At 38.6% G+C, this 26,010-nt stretch overlaps 1 long non-coding RNA gene across 1 annotated transcript in view; it reads right to left on the reverse strand.

Annotated features, from left to right (window-relative positions):
* Positions 1-26,010, reverse strand: part of LOC110347167 (uncharacterized) — a 174,500-nt gene that overhangs the window by 76,107 nt on the left and 72,383 nt on the right. Inside the window, exon 3 of the long non-coding RNA XR_015444147.1 lies at positions 17,886-17,956. This is a non-coding gene — a long non-coding RNA (uncharacterized LOC110347167). The remainder of the gene's footprint in view (positions 1-17,885; positions 17,957-26,010) is intronic.

Here is a 26,010-nt window from a genome sequence, read left to right on the forward strand (position 1 = left end):
TAACAACAACACAATAACCAAAATGTAAAGCTTAATAAACGCGCTGAACAGCAGAATGGAGAGGAGAAACAAAATAATCAGTAAATTTAGAGACACACCATTGGAACTCAATTTATACACAAAGAGAAATTAGATTTAAAATGTTAACAGATCCTCAGGGACTTGTGGGGTTATAGCAAAAGATCTAATATTCCTATCCTTCATCTCCAGAAAGAGACATGGAGAACATGGAGTTAAAAGAGTATTAATAAATGTACCAGCTGAAAACTTCCCAAATGTTTGGAGCAAGGTATAAATCTACAAATTCAAGGCTGAGAAAACCTCAAATAAAATAATCCCAAGTGAATTTATGGTAAGACACATCATAATTAAACTTCTAAAAACTGAAGACAAATAATCTTGAAATTAGCCAAAGAGAAATTATAAGAGAAAATCAATGCAAATTGCAACCGACACCTCATCTAAATTCAGAGAAGCCCAAAGGAAGTAGCATAACCTTCCCAACTGCTAGATAAAAAGAATTTTCAAACCTGATTTCTACAACTGTCCTCTGATTTCTTGAAACTATACTTCAAGAATTCAAGAATGAATGGGAAGGGGCCAGGGATTTAGCTCAGTGCTTCCGGGATCTGCCTCACAAGCGCAAGCTCTCGAGTTTGATCCCCGGCACCAAAACAAAAAACAACCCCCCCCCGCCAAAAAAAAGAATGAATGGGAAATAAAGGCATTCTCAGATGAAAGAAATCTAAAAGAATTTGTCACTAGCAGCCCTATGCTTAAAGAATGGCCAAAGGAACTTCTCCAGTCAGAAAGAAAATGATAAAAAAGGAATCTTGAAGCATTAGGAAGAACGAACATGGAGAGGAGAGAAATATGGGAACATGCAATAAAATATCTTTCTCATCACTATTATAAACCATGTTTGTTAAATCAAACCAAAACCATCTACTACTCAAGACAATATTTAAAAGTGGGAAATGTATGGGCCGGGGATTTAGCTCAGTGGTTCCGCTGCCTGCCTTGCAAGCACAAGGACCGGAGTTCGATCCCCGCTACCAAAAAAAAAAAAAAACGGGTGAGAAATATAAAGAGATCTAAATAGAACAAAATTTTCCACATATTCATTTGCTGATACAAGTAGGATGTGATAAGACACATCTACATGCAGAGTTACCACCAAGAAAACTATACAGAAATATACTCAAAAACACTATTAAAAACCAAAATAGAATCATGGTATTTATATACAATGGAGTACCACTCTGCTATAAAAAAAGATAAATTTGAGTCATTTGTTGGAAAATAAATGCACCTTGCGACCATAGTGCTAAATGAAATAAACCAGTCACAGACAGTTAAAGATCATATGGTTTTTCCTATATAAGAAACCCAAAGTAGAAATAAAGAGCAAAATAAAAAAGACAGATAATAGGAAACAGGGAGACAGAAATGTTGCAAATGGGAAAGGGACCAAGAAATGGGGGGGTTGAAAAGAATTAAGATGTGTTATATACATGTAGCAACTCGGCACAATGAATGCAATCATTATATACTGCAAACATGTACTAACAAAAATAAAAATATAAAATTTAGAAAAGTGTTCAAGTAAACCATTGAAGGCAAGAAAAGATAACAGATGAACAAGAGTCATTTAAGACTTAAATCCTAGCAAATAATTACCTTAAATAAAAATTTGTATTTGTTCCAATAAATATAAATTTGTCTAAATATACCAGTTAAGAGGTAGAGATTGACAGTGTCAGGGTGAAAAAGCTCATTACAATTATGTATTGTTTATAAGAAAGTCATTTCAAATTCAAAAGTATAAGTAAGTTGAAAATAAGGGAATGGAAAAAGATATCCCACGCAACCTTTTTCTCTTGAGCTCCAGAGCCAACTTTCTAACATTCCTCTGTTCATCTCCATCTCCCCATTTCAGACTCCTTAAACCCAACCTATCAAACCTTTGTTTTCCCTATCCCTCTCCCAATCTCCATCTTATTCTGGAATTCCTCGTTTCAATTGATTTGCCTAAAATCTGAAACTCCAGATCCACTTCACATTTTCCTTCACCACAATAAAAAATTCACTTTCAAATGTAACAAGCAGTATCTCCCAGTTGTTTCTAGGGTATCTCATCTCCTCAGTCCCGCCAATGCTACTACTTTCATCAGTACTCCTTTCCTTTCCTCACACCCAACTTTCTGAACTACAAATCTTATCAGCCTCCTCTATCTTTCTACGGCTTCTCATTGCTTGGACATCCCTTCACTGGCTGGTTTCAACTCATCTCTCCAAGCTCTTCTCCCCCCAAGTCCCACACATGGACACACTGTAACCTTCAAATACATAAAATGCTTACAGTTCCCCCAAATGCTTCATGCCCCTTGATATACTTTGCACTTCATCCTCGCCCCCTCTGCTTTCCTCTCTTCTACGCCCAACAAGCTCTCCATCTTTAAAAAATCACACTAAAGGGCCAGGGATTTAGCTCAGTGGTTCCGGTGCCTGCCTCGCAAGCACATGGTCCCGAGTTCAATCCCTGGTACAAAAAAAACAAAAATCACACTAAAATGCCTTTACCTTGTGAAGCCTTCCATAAATCCTCTAAAGAGAATTAGTTGCTCCATCTCCCCTCAGAGGGTTTAGCTTCTCTGTCATAGCTCCCATTATATACCTTATTGGAATGGTCTATGTACATGTTTATGGTCATGTCAAGGTCTGAACTGTCTAAATCACCCTTGTGTCTCTACCCTCATCTACTGGACAGCTGTTGGATGGATGACTAAATATATACTAAACAAAATTTACTTTGAAGCCTTCCTACTGGATGCACTATTCTATGAAGAGGATACAAATCAATAGTGCCCACAGCATTCACTCGCTGTACTCACAGTGGTAATATTTATGTTAGAGAGCCAGGCCTCTAGCAAACCAGCAATTAGACACCACAAGCACCCAAAAAGTGGGAAAACAAGGGTTTTCCACATGACTTATTAAATAAACTCATACTGAAGGCTTTTCTGAAATTTATTTTCCATCTTATACCTTAGTCTCAGATCCTTCCATCAGTGAAATACAAAGAAAACTGAATAGTTTGGACAGAAAAACAGGACCCCTGTTTTTCCACTATTCAATTTTTTTAAACTGGTCATTATATGTTTTGCAACCTGAGGCAAGTTACTCAATCTCTCAGCACCTTAGTTTCCTCTTCTGTGAGATAAAGATAAATCTGACTTTATAAGATTTTGTTTGTTTGGTACCAGGGATCGAACTCCAGTCCTTGCGCTTGCGCAGCAGGCAGTGAAACCACGGAGCTAAATCCCCAGCCCAAGATTTTTTTGAAATCTAGAAATTTCCTATTGAGTATATTTTCCCCTTGCTCATGAATATTAATGTTCCTCTCAGAGATCTATTGAAAAAATAACAAGAATATCAAATTTTTAATTTAGAGATTTATATTTAAATTATATATAACATTATAATTAGGATTCATATATAAGTGTGTGTGTGTGTGCTGGAGTATAGGGTGCATCACTATAACAATTCTTCAGTAATTTTAGAAAATTGTTCATTAAAAGTCTTCATATTAGGTAGTATATGCAATTGGTCTGCTTTGATGAAGGTCATTTATTTCAAACTCCTTTATCAAAGAATAAATTTAACACAGTATTGAATCTAAGGGAACAAAAAAATGTTAATGACAGAACATTGTCTTAAAACCAAGACTGCCAGCTAAGTTAATCCTTTGGCAAATAATAAATCTCACCACTTCCACATACATACACTAAAAAATATATATCCTGCTCTTAAACAAAGAACACATTACCCAAGGACTAGAAAAATCCAAATTTTTTTTTTGGTCATTTAGGAAGGTTGCACAAATCTGTCCGTTTAATGAATGGTGCATGCAGCTGTGCTCTAAGAAATGATCCCCAAACCTTTGAGTTATTTTAGAATTTCTGGAATCCTCTGAAGTCTATTTCAGGTTTACACCCAGAGCAGAAAATTATATAGAGCCATCCACGGGTCTCAACTGGCTGTGAGGCAGCCTTCTAAGTCAATTTAGTTAATTTCCTTCACCACCCATGGCTGTCTATGGGTAATTAAAAGGTTAACATAACAAAAGTGGAGTGTGTGCAGTCACGGTGGGAACCTGTACAAAGAGTGACCTTTGAGCCTCCCACCTGTCGCTGCCCATTCTGGCCACACACCAGTTTTCTTTGTGAATCACAAAAAAACATGCTTCTCAGCCTCAGCAAAGGTGGCCAGCTGTCCTGAAAGCCTAAAATTTCCAAATGGCAAAGGGGTGGGAAACTGCAGTGCAAATTGTTAATAAATATGAACTATATAAATTATGCCACTATATAAAGTTTCATCAGAAACAATTCAGAAATAGGATTTTAGATTCCATTATATTTGTCTATTGAAACTTTGCTTTTTCACTATAAGAATCAAATTTACACACAAACATACATATGCACACACACACACATACCTCTTTTAGAATGAACAATTACATTTAACCAAAAGATGACCCTGATAAAAAACAAGTTTAAGCTGTTTGGGGTTTAGAGTCAATAAATGCATTATTAACTTCAGACAAAATTCAAGTTAACTAGGGGACAAAACATGCAAATGTTTTTCTGAAATAACTTCCCTAAATGTCTTTATGAGGCATGACCAAAAATATAGTGCATGCTGCTGCCAAGTGCCATCCAACAGAAAGGCATATTCGTAAAAGCATTACAGGGTGTCCTCATCCACCTTATTCACTGAACCTGGCACCGTGTAACTTCTGGCACTTCCTCAAGGTCAAAATGACCATGAAAGGTAAATGTTTTGAATTGATTCCAGACATCGAGGCAGGCACCTCAGTGCAACTAAAGGCACTCATGAAAAAAGACTTCCACAGCTGCTTCAGAAAGTGGCAAGAGCAATGGGATAGGTGTGTTCCAAGTGAGGAAGAGTATTTTGAGGGGGAAAAAGGGCAATGTGTGTTTTACTTTAATTATTTTATTTAAACATTTATCATATTTTTGATTATATGTCACAGCTAGCATGTTACTTTAATTTATTTGACAGGGATTAGAATTTACTATCAGTTTACCAAGTTTTCATTTGATGGAAGCATAAAAAGGAGTGTGATGCTTCAAAAATTAGCAAAAACAAATTACCAGTCTCAAGCTCTCAATTCAGTATCTCTCCCTCTCTCGCATTTCTGGGAATCAATCCCAGGCCTTCATGCATACCAGCAACCAGTCTACCACTGAGCTATAGCCCAGCCCTCATTTATTTCTTAAATCTCTCTGAGGAAAACAATGTCCATATACATGTGATAAAAACTGGCTGCAAATTCTTTGTTACATCTCTCATGGTGAGGGAGTGTCTATGTCCCTTCCCCTTGAATCTGGGAAAGCTCTGTGACCTTTTGAGCAACAGAATACAGTATAAGTGACATGTCAGCTTCTTGACCTAGGCACTAAAAGTCTGGTAGCTTCCATTTCCTGTTTCTTAGACCGCTCACGCTTGGAATGTTGTCTCTAGCAATCCAGCCACCATGTTGTTACAGCACTTGGAGGACAGGCAGACCATGGAAGAGAGCGGCGCTCAGAGAATTGAAAGGAAAGGCAGGTTTATTCGCTGGCGGGCTCAGTGGAAGTCGCCTTCCAGAGCCTGAGCCCCGATTCTAAGTTTGTTTTCATTTCGATCTTGCTCTTTAGGCGGGGTGGGGAAGCAAGCAGAATTTTACAGAAGCAGAACTTAGCGCAGGGCTAGGGAGGTGCAGGCAGATGTTGCTTTTACAGTTTATCTTTAAGACATAGGGCCGTACAGGCAGCTGTTGTTTCGCCAGTTCATCTTTCGGGCACAGTGACCTTCATGGGTTTAGCAGGAGGGGCGCCTTGAGACCGTCAGTCTCTGCCAAGCTTTGAGACTGTTAGTCCCTGCTTTGTCTTTTGTTTTTTCATTTCAATCGCAGGAGAAGCCCAAGCCACATAAAGAGACTGTATATAGGCACCTTCGATGTCAATCCCAGCTCAGCTTCCAGCTGACAGCATCAACTGTCCCTATCCCAAGCCAGGTACCCAACATATGAGTGAAGCAACCATGTCAAAATAGGTCATCACATCCCAGCTACCCCAGCTGGTACCACATGGATCAGAAATGAACTACCCAGCTGAGCCCTTCCCAAACTATTGATTCACAAAACTGTGAGCAAAATAAAGTGACCTTTTCAAGCCACTAAGTTGTGAAGTTATTACTCAGCAATAGACAACCAGTACAACAGAACTATAATCATCCTTTCTCTAGCATGTACTTGTATGAATCAAGCCATAATTTGAATTCTGCTTTGAGTTATTTTTCTTTCTTCCTAAGAACCTATTACAAGACAAAAAAGGAAAACAAAAGTTGCTATTACATTATTATTGCCAATGTCTGATATTGTTTAGAAGAAAACTATTTTGTGGGATGGTGGGGTAAGGCCTCAGGTTAGGGATGGTATGAGTGTGCAAGGACCCAACTATGATGGTTGCAAAGCCAGCAAAAGTTGGAAAGACCCTGAGCCCTTGTAAGGGAACAAGAAGAAAGAAGAAAATGGTGGCTATGAAGGTCAATCTGCTGTCAGTGGATTAATTGAGGTGGTGGAATCCTCTCATGACCATGGAAAACAATGAAGGCAATTTTATAGAGATCCCTTTGTTCATGCTATAAAAAGTATGGATTATTTTACTATGTATTAAGAAGGTTTTTGCTGCATAACAACCCAAAACTTCAGGGGCCTTTGATAAAGATTTGTTTTTCATGTTCATAGCTCTGAGGATCATCTTGGGTATCTCTGCAGCTGCAAACTGGCTAGGCTTGACTTCAGGCTATAGGCAGAGACCAAGTCATACTTCTCACTCTCTTTCAACCAGTAACTACAGGAAATATGCTCTTTTAATGGCAAAAAATGCAAAAGAGCAAGCCAAACCATCAGGGACATGTAAAGGACATCAGGGCATTTTATTTGCTAACATTTCATTAGCCAAAGCAAGTCCATGGCCAAACCAACATCATCAGTTGAAGACATGAGACATGCAGAAGAAACTGCAAAGACAACAAGGCACAGGACAAAAGACACAGTTAAAAAATTCTATATTAGGAGAGGAGGAAACTTTTACTCTACTGAAAGTTCCACAAATTTTCTAAATGCCCACTGCACCTAAAGTTGCCCTGGGGCCACTAATCACCATAAAGTCACAAGGTTATTACACATATGCATCACTGAGTTTAAATGCCTTAATTATGTTATAATTGATAATGCACTAGCACATATACTGCTTCTTCTGTGATTATAACAACCTTATAAAGTAGGTAAAGCAGGTTCCTCCACCACCTACTTACAGATGAATAATTTTAAGTGACTTATCCAAGATCACACCTGAAGTTAGTGGCAAGATGTTCAGACTATAGCTATGTTTTTTTCTGCTTCCTTTACCACTGATAATTCCCAACGATACTGCCCACTTCTGGGACAAGCAATGTGATCTAATAGGATTTGACTTGGTTATTAAATTTTTTCTCTCTCTCTCCCTGACATGGTAATATGAAAATTTATCACTTGTTCATAAACCTTCTGCATAAAACCTAGGATAACAATGGTACCAGTGGGAGGATTAGTTGAAATCTGGGATGTCTAGATGATGTGTCTACACACAAAGGAGATCTAACTATTTGAATGAGCTGAGTGGTAACTAACCTATTACTAACCAGCTCAGTTAATATTTCAGCCTGATATATAAGTAGTCTCAGCCTGAAATGACAGGTGCTGCATTCTACCTTTGTTCCACTGTTGACAAGACTTTTGTGTGATCCATAATCTCATTGGCACCTATTTACAGCACCTGTCTTGTAATTGTAATAATAATAATAATAATGGTCCATGCATGCTATCAAGTAAAAGCAGTAACGTGCACTGTGCCAAGATGATGTTCTTTGTTAAATTGGGTCTGTATCGATAAAATACAAAAGGAATCACAAGAATATAATTTTCAGCATAAACTTGTCCCAGTGAGCTTGTAAGGATTCCCGATTGTCACCTGGATTTCCATCCAATACATTAGGATGCACTTGAGTGTTGCTTGAGGGGATGGGGGTATGAGGGGAAACCAAGCTTTTCCCTTCTCTACACCTCTCTTCAACTACACACCCATCAAGTCTTAGTCTTGCGTGTGTCTAACCCTATAGAACATACCTTCCATCTAACTTTGGAAAGTATCATCTGTCTTGCCTATTGTATGTGCAATACACTGCATAACTCACAAAAGACTGAAGCTGGAAATCACCTTAGGAGCATCAATCTAACACTTTCCTCTGCACAGGAGGAGACAGAGGTACCAAGAGAGAGACACTTGCCTACAGTTCCATAGAGAATACTCAGCCTCTTGACTCCCCGGTTCATGTAGGTTTTGTTAATCTTTGTCTTGTTGAGCTGTATAAACCAGCTGATAAGAATGATAGACAATAGGCATGGAGTGCTTAATAACTCGGGCACTGTTCTAAGTGCTTTGTGTGTGCAGCCCATCTTGTAAATGAAGAGACAGGGCTGCAGAAGCCATACTTGAAGGCACACAGTTGTTAAGTGGTAGGGCTGGAACCTGAAGCCATGATGACTGGCACCAGCATTCTTTCTTTCTCCCACCATGCACTGCTCTGAAACATTATGAAACGCAACCTCATGCCAGGCATGAATCTAGATGCCAAGGAGACAATGGAGAATAAGGCACAGACCTTGTCCTTAATGGGCTTTCCTTCTTGTGGAGGAGATGGGTCATAAACATGTAAAAATAGATGTTTATTCAACAAATACTTTTCAAGTATTGCATAGGGCTGCCATAACAAAGTACCACAAACTGGGCTGTTTAAAACAAAAGAAACGTGTTCTGTCACAGTTCTGGAAGTGCAAAATCAAGGTGTCAGCAGGACCTTGTTCCCCTTCAACTCTGTAGAATCAATCCTTATCCTTCTTAGCTTTTGATGATGGCTGTTAATCCTTGGCATTCCTTGGTCTGCAGCCACATCACTTCAATCTCTGTCATCGCACAGCATTTTCTTCCTTTTATAAGGTCACCAGCCCCAATGGACTGGGGTCACCTTAATGAGCTCATCTTAACCTGATTAGCCTCCATTGCCAAATAAGATCACATTTATAGCCACTAGAGATTAGGACTTCAATCTATCTTTTGGGGGGACATAACTCAACCCATACGCATCTACTATGTGGCAGGCACTGTTCTAGGTATTACAAATACTGCAATAAGTTAAATAGGTAAAAAAAACTCTACTCTGTACCTATATATCCATATATTCCAGAGATAAATAAGAGATAAATAGGACAGATAAATAAGTAAATGTTATACAATGTTAAAAAGGAACCAACCTGTGCAAAACCACTGACTGCGGCAAGTGGCTCAATCAAGGAATGGCAAGGAAAGAGACAGAGGCAATAAGAGCTATAGTCAGAAAGGCCTCCAAGGGCCACATCATGAGGGCCTTGTAGGTCATTGGCCAATACTTTGGCTTTCAGTCTAAAGTAATGGAGATACATGTGATCTGATTTCTGTTTTTAAAGAATTCACTGGCTGATGTGTTGAGAAAAAAAATCACCAAGGGCAGAAGAGGCTACCATCACCATCCTAGGGACAGATGGTACCTTAGAGCGGGGAGTTAAGAGTGGAAGGAGGGCTGGGGATTCAGCTCAGTGGTTCTGCCGCCTGCCTCACAAGCGGAAGGTCCCGAGTTCGATTCCCCGGTACCAAAAAAAGAGTGGAAGGGTAAGAAGCATCCAGGTTCTGGATATACTGTATCTTGAATGTAAAGTAATTCCAGGGATTCATAAATACAATAAAGAAAGTAAAAATAAGAGCAATAGAAAATAGAGGACTGAAAGGCTGCTTCTTTACATTAAGTACTTAGGTGAAGCCTTCCAAAGAGGTCAGACCAGAGCTGACACCCCAGTAATGAAAAGGGGAAGCAATGCAAAGCTCCAGGGGAAAATCACTCCAACAAAGGAACAGGCTCCAAAATGGGAATGATCTTGGAACATCAGCAAGACCAAAAACATAAAGGCAAAGTAAAGGGACATAGTGAACAAGAGAGAAAGTACTTGAGCTAAGACCAGAGAGGCAGGCAGAGCCACAGGGAGCTATTGAGAATGCACCGTCATTGCAATGGGAAGCAACAGCAAAGATTGAGGTAAGGGAAATCATGTGATGTGATATGCCCTTTTAAAAGATGGTTCTTCAGATTCATAGAGATAGGAAGTAGAATACAGGTTTCCGGGGTCTAGGAGGATGGGACAATAAGGAGTTAGTGTTTAATGGGTACAGAGTTTGAGTTTTACAAAATGGAAAAATTCTGAAGAGAGACTGTGCAACAATGCGAATGCACTTCATGTCACTGAACTGTACACTTAAATGGCTAAAGGGTCCGTTTCATGGTGTATTTTATCAGAGTACAAATATTGGGCATAATATTTTTTAAATAAGTAAAAAGATCATTGTGAGTGCTGGGTAGAAAATGAACTGTTGGGAGAAGAAAGGAAGCAAGGGGACAGGAAGAAACCACTGTGGCTTAATTCTGTGTATTAGCAGTCTGTTCCCTTTCTTTCCCCCTCCTCATTATCATATTCAGATACAATTTTAGGAAGGACTATCTGCCCTTTTCAGATATTCAAATGAAAATTTCAAAATGTCAAAGTGTCAAAGTCTTAAGAAGTTAGGAAGCAGTCGTCTAATTTCTGCCTACAACTGATCAACATGAGAATAGTGTCAAACTCCCAAGGCTCTGGAGAAAGAAAGCCCACCACAGCTGCCTTCGAGACCCCACTCAGGGTCTACTCGCCTTTGCTGTGTGGAAACATGTTCATTGTGTCTTAAATCCCTCTGATTACACTTTAAGTCCATGTCCTCTTATTCCAGTCTCCTTGAGCTGAAGGACAGCTGGTTTTCATCCTTTGCAAAATAAGGCACTCTATGCTTGAAGATTTCTGTTAAGTCCTCTTTTTCAGGCTAAACAGACTCAATTAATTTAAGCTTTTCTTCTGTAAAATATCTCTCTAAATGCTGCACGCTCTCGATTAAATTGTTCAGAACTGGACACAGTCCTCTGAAGGATAGGAAGAACAAAAGCGAATAAGATTAAAGGGAACATAATTAAAAAGAATTATGGAGTGCCAGCTCTAATGTCAATTTTTTACAGTTTCATCAACACCATTAACAGTTATTTTTTAAGCTACCACCTTTTAAGTTAATTAACAAATACACAGTAGTTATGAATTTTAGATGATCACACATAATTGCACTAAACAATTCACCAAATACTGTTTATCTTCCAGAACCAACAAAATATGGGGAAAACAGAGCAAGTGATAAATGCCACTAATTCACCTGTGAAACAATGGCTAAATATTCCAATTTAGTGACAAATGAAGAAAATTTCACCTGCTCAACAAAGATCAAATTACAAAGAGCTGGAATTAATATGAGAAAATGGAAAAATGGAAACAAAGTCTTTGTAAATAGGGAGGGATGGAGGGGTTGAAGGGAGGGGACGGGGGGAAAACAAGAACCAAGAGAGACTATGTAAAGGTGCAAATTTCCAAAGATGAATGTCATTATATTGTATACCTAAAATGTACCAATAAAATAATATTTTAAAAAAAATTACAAAGAGCAATGACAATTAGCCCTGAGTTTCTAAATTTGAGTAAGTTCATATGACAGAGACACCAATGATTCTTCATAATGCATACAGTTGCAACAGCATTGAAATGTACACGTTATTGCCATCTTATGAAGAAAAATATCCTCAGACTCCACATTAGTTGATTTTCTAAACTTGCGATCTGTTTCTTTTATCCCCCCCCGCATGAGACCACGTATATATGATAACAGAGCAGCAGTTCTGAAATTTATTGATTTGCACTCAAATATTACAAGAATCCCAAAGAGCTTTGGTTCATGTGGGTATACCTATTGATATTTGCCATGTTGTAAATGCAAACTGAGAACTGAAGTATTTTTTATTCATTCAAAGATAGTAATAGACCCATTACATTTTAATATAAATAATGTGATGAATGAAATATAGCTATATTTTACAACACAAAATATAGTGAGAAGAGTGGCATTATTTTACATTTTTTGCAAATCTCTTTAATGTTTAACACAAGACAACTACTTCAGATATCTGCTTCTGCAATTAGTCTGTTGCAGTATCACATATCATGAAGCCTGCGGAAACCTCTACTATACACTAAAAAGTGAGAATTTACAAATTAAATAATTCTGCAATATTAGTATAAAATAGTTTTTATGCTGTATAGCCCCACAAAAGATCTTCTGACAGGGCTGGGGATTTAGCTCAGTGGTGCTGCCGCCTGCCTCACAATCACAAGGTCCCAAATTCGATCCCTGGTACCAAAAAAAAAAAAAGATCTTCTGACTCCCTGAGGTCCCTGGACCACACTTTGAGAACCACTGTTAGTAGAGATTGGAAAGGCTGAAATTATTTCTAGGAAATAGAAATTTTTAAAGATAAAGCCGATAGATTCTTGGAATCAGGTAGATCAAGTCTAAATTACACTATACTCCTTTGTGAAATACCTTGTGCTTTGGGGGTGGGGGTGAGACTGGGTCTCACTATGCATTCCAGCCTTGTCTTGAGCTCACTATGTAGCCTAGACTGGCCTCAAACTCAGTGATCCTCCTGCCTCAGCCTCATAAGTGCTGGAATTCCAGGAATGCGCCACCATACCCAAATATCTTGCGTTTTAAACCACACTAATCATATCAGATCCAGAGGCAATAAAGCTTATCAAGAAGGCCCAGGATCACCAAGTGCTACTAAAGAATTATATTTATTTCACTTAAGGTTAGTTTTCACTGGATTAAAGAGAAAGCATCCTTGTTCCCTAAGGCACACAACCTGACCCCAAGACTCACTTCAGCTTCTTATATTCCTATACTGTTTTTCTCCTTCCTTGTTTCTAGAAGCCTAAACACAAATGGCTGCAAATAAATCAATCAAGGCAAGGAAGGCTCCAATTCTGGCAGACCATTTAGAGATTTTATTCAGTCCTGGGGAAATTCACATCACTTGATCTTTTCTGGACCTGTAACTAAAGTCCTGTCTTCTCAGATAAGGCTAAAAAAATGTTAATTCAAAATATCTAAATCTATAAGCAAAGCATGGATGTCTAACCTTTTGGCTTGCCTGGGCCACACTGAGCAAACAAAATATATAATATAGTTAATGTATAAAAGTAACAAAATGACTGTTTTTATATTTTATTTTATTTTTTTTAAAAAAAGAGAGCAATAAAAACACAAAACTAGTAGAATATTTGACCCTGTTTTACTTGGCAAGTCACAAAAGCCCATGTGACATCTGGAACACATGGGTTCCTATTCAACTAATTGTCCATGGCAGGCACAAAAGGCAGAGTTAGCGCTGCTGCGCTGTGGCTTCCCATACACAGTGTTCCATTGTTACCTATGCAGTCTACTATGGAGCACTGCACAATCATGTCATGAAAAATAACACTAAAAATCACATAATAATGTTAAGTTTATAATCTTGTGGGGCCATAGTACTATCTGTCCAGGGCCGCATGTGGGCCACAGGTCAGACAAGCTGACTACCACATACTATTCTCCTACAAGCCCCACATGTGAGTAATTATTTCAAGACTCATGTTTTAGTTAAGATTTGAGGAAATGGAGATATATATTAGGAAAAATATGTGCTCCAGTGGTATCTTTCCAGAAAGATAAAAAAAAAGAAAAAAAATATCAATCCCACTTCTACTCACAAAAGAAGGTAGGTGTACGGTATTTGGGAAATATTTTATTTATTCATGCCTGACTGTGTACAAAAAAAGGTCAAACAAAAACAGCTTAATTGGCTCAATCCAGGAACTGAATCTTTGTGAACAAAACCATATTCTTCGGGGGGGGGGGGGATGGCAGAGCAATTTCCACAAAATTCAATGGGAATATATGCTTATGTATGTATCTTTCACCCTTTGTAACTAGAGAGAGAATACTGGTTGCCTCTATCTTATAGTGGAACATGTATTATAACCAAATGCAGTTTATAAATACAAAAGCAACAAATGGGGTTTTTTTTTCCTTAAATAAAAGGAGCCCTAGGGCTTCGCCTTTGGATAAGATATCACTGGGGACATTTTTTACAATCAGTAAAATACTCAAATAGCAAGTGTCAAGGTATTGTATATCCACCCAGTTGGTAAAATAAGTCAGTTAATTTGGCAGGTAAGTATTAAGTAATCATGCTGTCGGAATCGGGTGAGTATCAAAGGGAGAAAGACAAAGACTGAACAAAAGAGGAAAAATAAAATAACTAGCAAATTATCAAATAAGTAAATAAAAATGAGAACTTCTCAATGCCCTATTGTATCCCTCATAAACCAGCTCAACCCTGCAGATCTTTCTCCGCCTGCTTGGAACTCAGGAAAGCAATGTGGGCGTGAGGGAACTATGGCCTGCCTACTTGTGAACTGTGCTGTTAAGAGGTGTTTTCGAAGGCTTCTGCAAAGAAAGGCCTGGTCCCTTTAAGAATTAAAATCTGGTCTCTGGCAAGCACTGAGCTGCAGAATGGCAAAGAAGCCTGGTTCTCCATACATTAGCTTTTCCCCTGAAGGAGAGAGCTGAATTAGAAACATAGCTGCCAGGAAAAGTCTGAATAGAGACCATTTAAGCAGATTTTTATGCAGGCCCAGGGAAACTCACATAACTTGGTCTTTTCTCACTTCTTAAAAACAGAAAATGTACGTGTAAGTGCATTGAAACCTCCCCCACTCTGAGAGGCAAGGATGAAGCCTTATTTATGCATGAGACGCCAGCGCTTTGCACATGACTGGGCACATAACAGGCCCCCAACACATGTTTATGTTAACAAAAGACAGGACAGGATAATGTCTCTAGACAGGATTCACTTTCCACTGTTCCTTATTTCCAGCAAAAAACAAGGATTTCAGGCCTTTTCTGAAATTGAAACCAAATTTCTATTCATAAAAGATGACTAGAAAGTCAGAATAGAATTATATAGTAGAACTGGACTGTGACCAATTAATATGTGGCAAGCCCCTTATTTACTTGATAAGGACACTCAGGCCCAAAAAAGCTAACAGATGTGGCCTAACTGGTTAATAGCAGGGTGGAGAATAACTCAGACCTCCTACCTTCCCATGCAGCAACAAGTAGAGCTGAGGTAATCAACCTGGATCCATGGATATCTTTAAGAAATCCAAAACCCCTCCCCATAATGCATATGCAAAGTCCATGTGCATTGTATTTGTAGAGAAGAGGGTCCAAAGTTCTTATTTGGCACGCGGGGGTGGGGGGGTGGGGGGGGTGTGCGCGCGCGTGCGTGTGTGTGCGTGTGTGTGTGTGTGTGTGTGTGGTGTTGAGGATCAAATCCAGGGCCTTCACACCAAGCTATATTCCCAGCCCATCTTTTTTGAGATAAGGTCTTGCTATGTCACTAAGTTGCCCAGGCTAGGCTAGGCTCAAACTCCTGCCTCAGCCTCCCAAGAGTACTGGGATTACAGACCTGTGTCATCACATCATTGACTCCAGCTTGTCCATTGATTTTCAAGGAGGTATGTGACCTCCAAAAGTTAAGAACCACATTCTCAAAGGGGATGTCATTAAGGAGTGATAAGGAGCCATTTAATGCTATTGTTTCTATGCGTTAAGAGTTAAGGTCAGAATTCTGATGAAAAATTCCTCTGAGATTTCAGCATCAAAAACAGTAAGATAGGGACATGTGACTTGTTTATTTTTGTTCTCTCCTGGACTCTGGCTGTTTGGGTGACACCTATTCACACTGACAGCAGATCCTGCCCTCTTAGTCTACTCAAGCTCACATACTAATCTCCTCTGGAAACATCCTCACAGACACCCAAAAATAGGGCCTTTCCAGGTTTCTAGGCATTTCTTACTTTCAAGTTGACACTTAAAGCTAACCATCACAGTAACTAACCTATAAACCTACAGAATGGGAAAATATTTTGCCAGCTACTCCTCATACAGAGGACTAATATCCAGAATATATAAAGAACTCCAAAAAATCAGACTCTTCCAAAATAAAAGACTCAATCAAAAAATGGACCATTAAAATGAATAGATACTTCTCAAAAGAAGAAGTTCAAATGGCCAATAGGTGCATGAAAAAAATGTTCAGCATCTTTGACCATTAGAGAAGTGTAAATCAAAACAACACTGAGATTCCATCTTACTCCAGAAAGAATGGCCATCATCAAGAACTCAAAAAACAACAAATGCTAGTGAGTCTGTGGGGGAAATGAAACTCTTCTACATTGTTGGTGGGAATGTGTTTTACTCACTTCCCTCATCACTGGGACAAAATACCCAACAGTCATAACTTAAGGAAGGAGAGGTTTATTTGGGCTCACAGTTTGGAGAGGTCTCAGTGCAAAATCAACTGGCTCCAAGGCAGGGTGGCATCACAGAGGCGCATGGCAGAGGAGAAGGAGCTCATACCGTGGTAGTAGGGAAGCAGAGAGGATGAAAGGAGGAACCAGGAAGGGAGATACACCTTTCGAGGTCACACCCCCTCTGATACCCTCTTCTAACCAGGCCCTGCCTCCTAACATCACATTTAGCTATAACACCTCCATAATCCAAGCACCTTTCAAAAGCCCCACCTTTAAGCACATAAAGCTTGATAGGGAGGAATCCAGGTATAAAACATAACAGAATGTAAACTAATACAGCCACTATGGGAATCAGTTTGGAGATTCCTCAAAAAACTAAAACTAGAAATTTCATTCAACTCAGCTATATCTCTTCTGGGTATCTTCCCAAAAGACTTAAAGATAACACATTACAGTGATATATGTACACCCATGTTTACAGCAGCACAACTCATAATGGCTAAATCTTGGAAGTAGCCTATGTCCATTAACAGATGAATGGGTAAAGAAAATGTGGTGTGCAAACACAATGGAGTACCACTCAGTCATAAATAAAATTTGGGCCACTTGTATGAAAATGAATGCACCTTAAGACCATATTGCTAAGTGAAATAAATCAGATACAAAACATTAAATATATTGCCTGGTTTCTCTTATCTGAGAAACCAAAGTAAAAATAATTTAAAGAGCAAAATAAAAGATGATAGAGGGAGATAAACTTTGTAGAGATGAGAAGGGGATCTGGGGATGAGGGGAGTCAGGATACAGGTGAGGGAAAAGGAAGTAAAAAGGATCAAGATGAGATATGTATATGTACCAATTCCTCATGAAGAATGTATTTATGTATCATAAACATATGCCAATAAAAAATCAAAACTTATAAAAAGTAAAGAAACTGGTATCATTAAAAGACAGAATCCAAATATATTCTCTTATGGTATACTGAACACAGAAGCCCAAGGCTGAAGCAGTGGTCTACCAGAGTATCTCTCAATCTTCCCTGCCCATTCCCACACTACTCCATTAACATGATGTTCTAAAACCTACAAAACCAACTTATGGTGGAAAGTCTATTGGGCTAAAGGATAGGGAAGATATGGTAACATTGTGATTAAGAGCACAGGCTTTGGGTTTAGACAGACCTGAGCTTCATCCCAGATCTGAAATAAAGCAGTTCAAGCAAGTCACTAAAATTTTCTCACCTAGGATTTTGCAACAATGAAACAAAAATTATGTTTATAGCATTACTGTAGAAATTAAATAAGACAAAGAATGTAAAGCACTTAGCATAGTCCTTGGCACATGTATTAGTCACTTTCTGTCCCTAGGATAAAGTGCCCATACCCACAAATCAAAGGAAGAGAGGTTTGTTTTGGCTCACAGTTTCAGAGGGTTCAGTCCAAGGCTGGTTGGCTGGCTGGCTGGCTCCAAGGTAGAAATGGCATGGTAGAACTGCAAAGCAGAGAATACCTGCTTACCACATGGTGGCCAGGAAGCAGAGAGCAAAGGGAGAAACAAGGGACAAGAATATACCCTTTCAGGTCACCCCTCCTAGTGACCCACCTCTTCCAACCAGGCCCCATGTTCAACCAACACAGTCAGCTATGAACTCATCAATGGACAGATCCATGGTTAAGTATAGCACTCCCATGATCAATCACCTTCCAAAAGACTCACCTCTGTACATGAGACTTTTGAGGGACATTTTAGATCTAAATCATAACAGCATGTATGTTTTAATTTTTCTTAGTACACATTTGCAGTTCATCATGATTATATTCATTGTGGGGAGTTGGTACATGCACATAACACAACACAATTCTTTTTATGTCTTTTTCCTTCCCCTCCCTCTTACCTTCCTCCATCTCTTGGTCTCCTTCCCATTTGCAAAAGATCTATCTCCCTGTTTCCTATTATCTATCTTTTATTTTTCTCTTTAATTTATACTTTGGGTTTGTCATATAATAGAAACCATGTGATATTTAACCATCTGTGTCTGATTTATTTCACTTAGCATTATGGTCTCAAGGTGCATCCATTTCCTACAAATGACTCAAATTTATCCTTTTTATAACAGAATAGTACTCCACTGCATATAAATATCATAGTTTCTTTATCCATTCATCTGTTGATGGGCATATAGGCCACTTCCCAGATTTAGCTATTGTGAGTGGTACTAAACACGAGTATGCATGTATCACTATAATATGATGTCTTTAAGTCTTTCAGGAAGATATCTAGAAGGGGAGGGCCGGGGATTTAGCTCAGTGGTTGCGCCGCCTGCCTCGCAAGCGCAAGGACCCGAGTTCGATCCCTGGTACCAAAAAAAAAAAAAAAAATAGAAGGGGAGTAGGTGAGTTAAATGGTTCTATTTTTAGTTTTCTGACGAATCTCTATACAGATTTCCACAGAAGTTGTACTAGTTTACATTCCCACCAACAATGTGAAAAGGTTTCTTTTTCCCTTCAGCCCGTCCTGCGTGTTATTATTTGATTTCTTGATGGTTACCATTCTTTCTGGAATGAGATGGAATTTCAGTGGGGGTTTTTTGGTACCAGGGATCGAACTCAGGACCTTGTGCTTGTGAGGCAGGAGCCGGAACCAATAATCTAAATCTCCAGCCTCAGTGTTCTTTTAATTTTCATATCTCTTAACAACCAGAGATGTTGAATAGTTTTTCCATGTATTTATTGGCCACTTGTATTTCTTCTTCTGAGAAAGAAGAAATTTACTTCAGTTACCCATTCACTTCAGTTACCCATTTTTTGATTGGGTCTTTTATTGGGGGGGGTCTAACTTTTTTTAGTTCCTTATATATCTAAATGTTAGTCCTCAATCTGATGAGTAGCCAGAAAAAAATGTTTTCCCGTTCTGTAAGCTGTCTTTTTATTCTGTTGGTTGTTTTAATGTACAGAAGCTTTTCAATTTGATATAATCCCATTCACTGGTTACTGATGTTATTTCTTATGCAACTGGGGTTCTGTACAGAAAGTCCTTGCCTATGCCTGTCTTCAAGAGTTTTATTTACTTTATCTTCCAGCATACTAAGTATTTTTGTTTTAAGATTTAGATCTTTGGTCCACTTTGATTTTAGTTTAGTACATGGTGAGAGATATGAATCTAGATTCAGTGTTTTGCCTGTAGATAGCCTCTTTAGCAAATGGTACTGGGAAAACTAGCTACCTTTCCTCCAGCATGTTTTTGGCCCCTTTGTCAAAGATCAGATGGTTGAATGTGCCTGGGGTTGTTTCTGCATCCTCTATTCTGTTCCACCGACCCACGTGTCTGCTTCTGTACCAATTCCATGTTTTTATCACTGTAGCTTTGTAACATAACTTGAAATCAAGGATTGTGATGCCTCCTGCTTTATTCTTGTTACCCAGGATTGCTTTTGTTATTCTGGATCTCTTCTGGTTCCATATGAATTTTAGGATTGTTTTCTCTAGTTGTGTGTGGAATGTTATTGATATTTTGATTGAGACTGCATTAAATCTGGATATCAGTGTTAGAAGTATGGCCATTTTGACAATATTGCTTCTGCCTACCTAGGAACAGGAGATATGTTTCCATTTTCTGATGTCCTCCTCAATCTCCTTTTTCAGAGTACTGTAGTTTTCATTATAGAGATCTTTTGCACCCTTTTTTAGGTTCATTACTAAGTAAATTTTCTTGAAGCTATTGTGAATGGTATTGTTTCCCTCATTTCTTTCTTGGTGGGTTGATTACTGTTGTACAGAAATGCTATTGATTTTTGTGTGATTTTTGTATCCTGCTACCTTGCTAAATTTATTAGTTCTATGAGTCTCTTGGTGGAATGTTTGGCTCTATGTAAAGGATCATTCCATCTGCAAATAAAGATACTCGGACTTCTTCCTTTCCTATATGTATCTCTTTTATTTCTTTCTCCTGCCTGACTGCTCTGGTTAACAGTACACATTAAGTGTTCATTTTATGATAGTTATTTTACTGGTACATGTTTGTTGTGCATTCTGATTACATTCAACATGGGGAGTTGGTACATGTACATGACATTTCTCAATTCTTTAACCCCCTTCCACCTTACCCTCCCCTCCCTGTACCCCTTGGTCCCCTTCTCTTATATGTATTTTAATATGTGTCTGTAGTACATGATGATCACATTCCTTGTAGGAACTTGATGCATGTACACAGCACTTCACAGTCCCCCTCCCCTTTTTTATTTTCCCTCCCTTTCCATCCCCCTCCCTCCATCCTTCAGTTCCCTTCCTGTATCCCAAAGATACATCTATTTCCTACTTATTAATGCTAAGAATGTAGACTGAATTCCAGCAGAAAATCTAATGTGATTCCTTCATTTCTTTTGCACAAAAAAATGGTCCCCAGTCTGACTCTGGATTTTCAAGGATACTGACTGAAGTATAATATTTTACCTTAGGCTCTGAGAACATGCATGCATACACACACATTGATGCAATCATTATGAAGAGCAATCTGGCAGAATTTAATCAGAGTATTCATTACCTTATGATCCAGCAATGCCACTTTTGGGAATTTATTTCAGAGAAATTCACATACAACACAAAAAGGGACATTTATAAGGAGTGTTATTTGTGTAAAGGAATCTGGAGCAACCTAAGTACTGTATCCCTAGGGGAAAATGGAAAAGTGAAATATCATGCAACAGCTCATACAACAAAGTAGGCAAACACAGAATGTTATGGATTGTGTCAGATGTCTCCCCAAAGCCTCATGTAGTCATAGGTGGGGCTTTTTCAGAGGTGGCTGAATCTAGAGTGTGTGACTGACTCATGGTCCAATGCTAGAATTAAGGGTGCTATGTGCTCACGTCAGCAGCACATACACTAAAATTAAGGGTGCTAGGATTAAGGGTGGGTGATCACTAAATCTGTCTGTGACTGGTTTTGCACCACCCTAATCCTAGTAGCCTAGATATAACATAAAAAGGGTAGGGAAAAAAAACTGTTAAGCTTCCTTGCTTGTTTTGCTGTCTTTTTCCTGCAATGAACTGTTTCTCTTCTGCAATGCCCCTCTGCATGTGTCACTCTGCCTTGGAGCCAGCCAACTATAGGCTGAAACCTCTATGAACTGTAAGCCAAATAAACTCTTCCTCCTTTAACTTTATTTTTATTTTTTGGTACCAGGGATTGAACTTGGGTCCTTCCGCTTGTGCAGCAGGAGGCGAAACCACTGAGCTAAATCCCCAGCCCTCTCCTTTAACTTTAGTGTCAGGTATTTTGTCTCAGCAACAAGAAAAGTAACTAAGACACACAACATGGAGAGATATTAAGGACATAGTTCTGAATAAAAAAAATTATGAAACAAAATGGGTTCTTTGGAAAAAACATTAATATAAAAAAAATTTTGGTGGTGGTAGGGAACTGAACCCAGGGCAAGTGCTTTACTACAGTAAGTTCCATTCTAGGAGAATATTTGTAAATCCAGCAAAATGAATCTTATACACCTTTGACACAAATATACAATGTGTACTTCTTTGAGTTTCCTAGCAGTCCTGTCCACATCACCACTGCTTTTCCTCCTCCTTGCAAACATCTTGGCTCTTATTGAGCACTGTACTACTGTACACTACCACAGTGTACAGTGAACACCCAGCAGCACAACTGTGACAATGTCCAGCAGACACGTGAGCTACTTCTGCAATCTGTTCACATCTACGAACGTCCATAATGCGAGGTCCATTTGTATCTGTGAAAATTCCCAATTTGACTGTTCGTAAGGTGGGGACTTACTGTACTGAGCTAACCTCCAGTAAATCTTTAATACATGTCCACAAAATATCCATATTCTTCAAGGCCACATACAAATTTGAATATACATATTAGACACACTGGAATCACTGCCAGGAGGAGAAAGAGAAAGAGTAAGGAGTAAGTGATGATAAAGGGGAAGGAGGGAATGAAAGAATCAAGGGAGGGAGGGAAGGTAGAAGACAGGGAAGGAGGGAAGGAAAGATCAAAGGAAGGGTCTTATATGTTTCAGTGATCACTGTGTGTTTTGTATCGGGAAGCATAACTCAACCTAATGAAATAAATAAACAAACAAACAGCACCACCAGATGGTTGTCAATAATATTTGCTTGGTACAAACTTAAGGGCCATTTCAAAACTTCAGTATTTGTGAGCTATCAGAGTATGTTCTCTTTCCAAATAACTGGATTACTCTTATTTACAGTGCTCATTTGACTAAAGCTACTTTCCTCTTTCATTGTAATCATTCCAACTTAGAGAAATGAAAAGGGAGTCTAGAAAGCAAAGAGGGATGGAGGGGATTACTAATCTTAATATTAACCTATTAATCTTCACTGAACTGAAATCAGATAGTGAGACAATATATACTGTGGTGCATATTTTAATACAAAATAGGCCAATTACCAATATTTGAATACTTGTATCATTATTTATTCATCATGGACATATAAAAAAATTCAGTAAAATGCTCAAATAGTAAGTGTCAAGGTATTGTATATCCACCCAGTTGGTAAAATAAGTCAGTTAATTTGGCAGGTAAGTATTAAGTAATCATGCTGTCAAACTCGGGTGAGCATCTAAGGGAGAAAGACAAAGACTAAACAAAGGAGGGGGAAATTATAGAAAAGAAATAAGAAGAGGGCCAAAAATAGGCATAAGGAGAAAATAAATACAGTGTGACAGGTTCAACAGTGGAGATGGATGTCTTGATTCTATCACAGAGAGATTATCCTAGAAATAAGGATAGACACTTCAAAGTGATGCCAATGGAGCTGAGGATTTTGTCTACCAGATAGAGGTTGCTCATGGAGGTGAATTATAAAGTGGTCTTTCAATGTCAGGGTTTCCCATCATGTATCTCACTGTTAGTTGCCCTACAACATGTTAGGCAGCATACACAACATATTCACATACACATAGTGACTTGTGTTATCTCCTGACTGCCTGGGGTACAGGTTAGCAAAATTTTTCTGTAATGGGCCATATAGCAGATATTTTTAGTTTTGTGGGCTAATAATGATACCATGGCTCGTGATAAGTTCCTTCTCTGTTTGACTAGCCATTATTTTCTCAACTCATTTTTCCTCTTATTACTGTATTAGGTCCTTTTTGTAAGAGGGAGGAGATCGGTGTCAGTCACAGATGAAAATTGGATTTAGATTGTAGCAAATACCTTCTATTCTTGGCATTTCCATTTCAACAGTGCCAATTTTTTGTCCTCAGCTTATTGGTTCTTTATTTCTCAGGCTTTCACTCCTATCACTTGACTTAAGTATCCTGTTCCAAGAGTTTTTGAATTTTTTAAGAGGCTGGGTCCCCTAGGAAAGAGACGGTCAAGGAAATACCTTCTAAGAGGTCTCCACGTGGTCTCAACTCTCTTTTTCTTCTCCCTAAAACCAATCCATCTGCAAATTCTGTTGGCTACATATTCCAAATATATCCAGCATCCAATATCTCATCCCTCTATTACAACCACCCCTTATAAATCACTAATTTCTTCCCTGGATAATTTAAAATAAATTACAAATGGGTTGCAACTTCAGCCCTTGCTCCACGACACAAAGACACACAGTGTATGTTCTGTATATTCCTCACTTTTTTAGTGATTCTGAAATAGTTTTAGATTTATAACCATGTCACAAAGAGAGTACAAAGAGTTTCCATATAACCTTCTCCCAGCTTCCTCTAAGGTGAAACCACAGTTGATTTATCAAAACCAAGAAATAGGTCCAGGGATTTAGCTTAGTGGTTCTGCCGCCTACCTCGCAAGTGCAAGGTCTCAAGTTTGATCCCCGGTACCAAAAAAAACCAAGAAATATACAAACAATCCCCAAATCGTGGCATTTCAACTTCAGATTTTTCAACTTTATGATAGTGTGAAGACATTGTATGTTTACTAGAAACCATACCATACTTCAAATTTTGAAGTTTAATCTTTTCCTGGGCTAGTGATAAGCAGTATTCTCTTAAGAAACTGGGGAACAGCCATGAGATATAGTCCCAGGCAGTCACTCAATCGTGAAAGGAAACAACCAATTCTCTACGGTGTATTCTATTGCTAAGACAGAACACTTGGCTGTTACATGAAATGCATTTTTGGGCCGGGGATTTAGCTTAGTGGTTCCGGCGCCTGCCTTTCAAGCACAAGGTCCCGAGTTCCAATCCCCGGTACCAAAAAAAAAAAAGAAATGCATTTTCAACTTACGATATTTTTAATTTATAATGAAGATATAACGATCAAAAGTCAATGAACATCTGTACATTAATATAATACTATTAACTAAATTACAGACTTTACTTGGATTTCACCATTTTGTCCACCAATATCATGATATAAGATATGTTTCTCTTTTTGGTACCAGGGATCGAACTCGGACCTTGTGCTTGTGAGGCAGGCAGCAGAACTACTGAGCTAAATCCTAAGATATGTTTCTGATATAGTATCTCATCCAGGATATTATGTTCCATTTAGTCATCACGTCTCCTTAGCCTCTGCAACAGTTTTTAGTCCTCTCTTTCATGTCCTTGACACTTCTGAAGAGTACTGTTCAAAGATTCCCTCAAGTTGGGTTTGCCTGATGTTTTCCATGATCAGATTGAACAAAGGCATTTTTGGCAAGAACAACACAGAAGTGTTGTGTTCTTAGTGCATTACACCAGATGTAAATGATGCAAGTATGTTTTTTTGGTAATGTCAACTTCAATCACTTGATAAAGGGGGTGTCTGGCAAGTTTCTCCACTGTAAGATACCGTTTTTCCTTTTTAATTAACTGGAGAGATGATTTAAGATAATGCAAATAACCTACTTCTCACCATGTTCTGTCCACTGACATTTTAATATCCATCAATGATCCTTGCCTGCAAGAATATGTACTGGTGGGCTGGGAATTTAGCTCAGTGGTTCTGGTGCCTGCCTCACAAGCACAAGTTCCCGAGTTCGATCCCCAGTACAAAAAAAAAAAAAAAGAATATGTACTGGCCAAGCATGGTGTCAGAGATCTGTGATCCCAGTACTTGAGAGGCTGAAGCAGGTTCATGACTTTAAGGCCAGCCTGGGCTACATGGCAAATTCAAGGACAGCCTGGACTATACAGTCAGACTCTACCTCAAAAATATAATTATTACTGTGATGTTTGTCCAGTGTCTATTGTCTAGTTCCTTCATCCCGTCCACATTTATTAACTGGAATTTTACTATAGAGTCAAGGTCATCCTTTCTCTTCATTAATTAGTATCACTATGAATTCATGAATATTTATTTTATTTTATGCCTTATAATCCATTGCTATCATTATTTATTATTATGTCTCAGATTTGACCATTTGGAGCTCCTTCACAATGGATCTCGTGTTCTTTCTACATCTGTCTATCATTTTGTGAGCATTTAATTATTTTCTGAGACCACAAGATTTTCCAGGATAATCTTATATTTTCTTGTCTTAGCTTGAGAATCAATCATATCTCCAGGGAAATCTGGTTCTTTTTCACTGAATAATGACATACAGATATAGATGCGTTCAT

The sequence above is a fragment of the Heterocephalus glaber genome, unplaced genomic scaffold (assembly GCF_053883595.1).
Source record: "Heterocephalus glaber isolate CG9 unplaced genomic scaffold, H.glaber_assembly_v1.0 deba00001594, whole genome shotgun sequence".
NCBI classification, from domain to species: Eukaryota; Metazoa; Chordata; class Mammalia; order Rodentia; family Bathyergidae; genus Heterocephalus; species Heterocephalus glaber.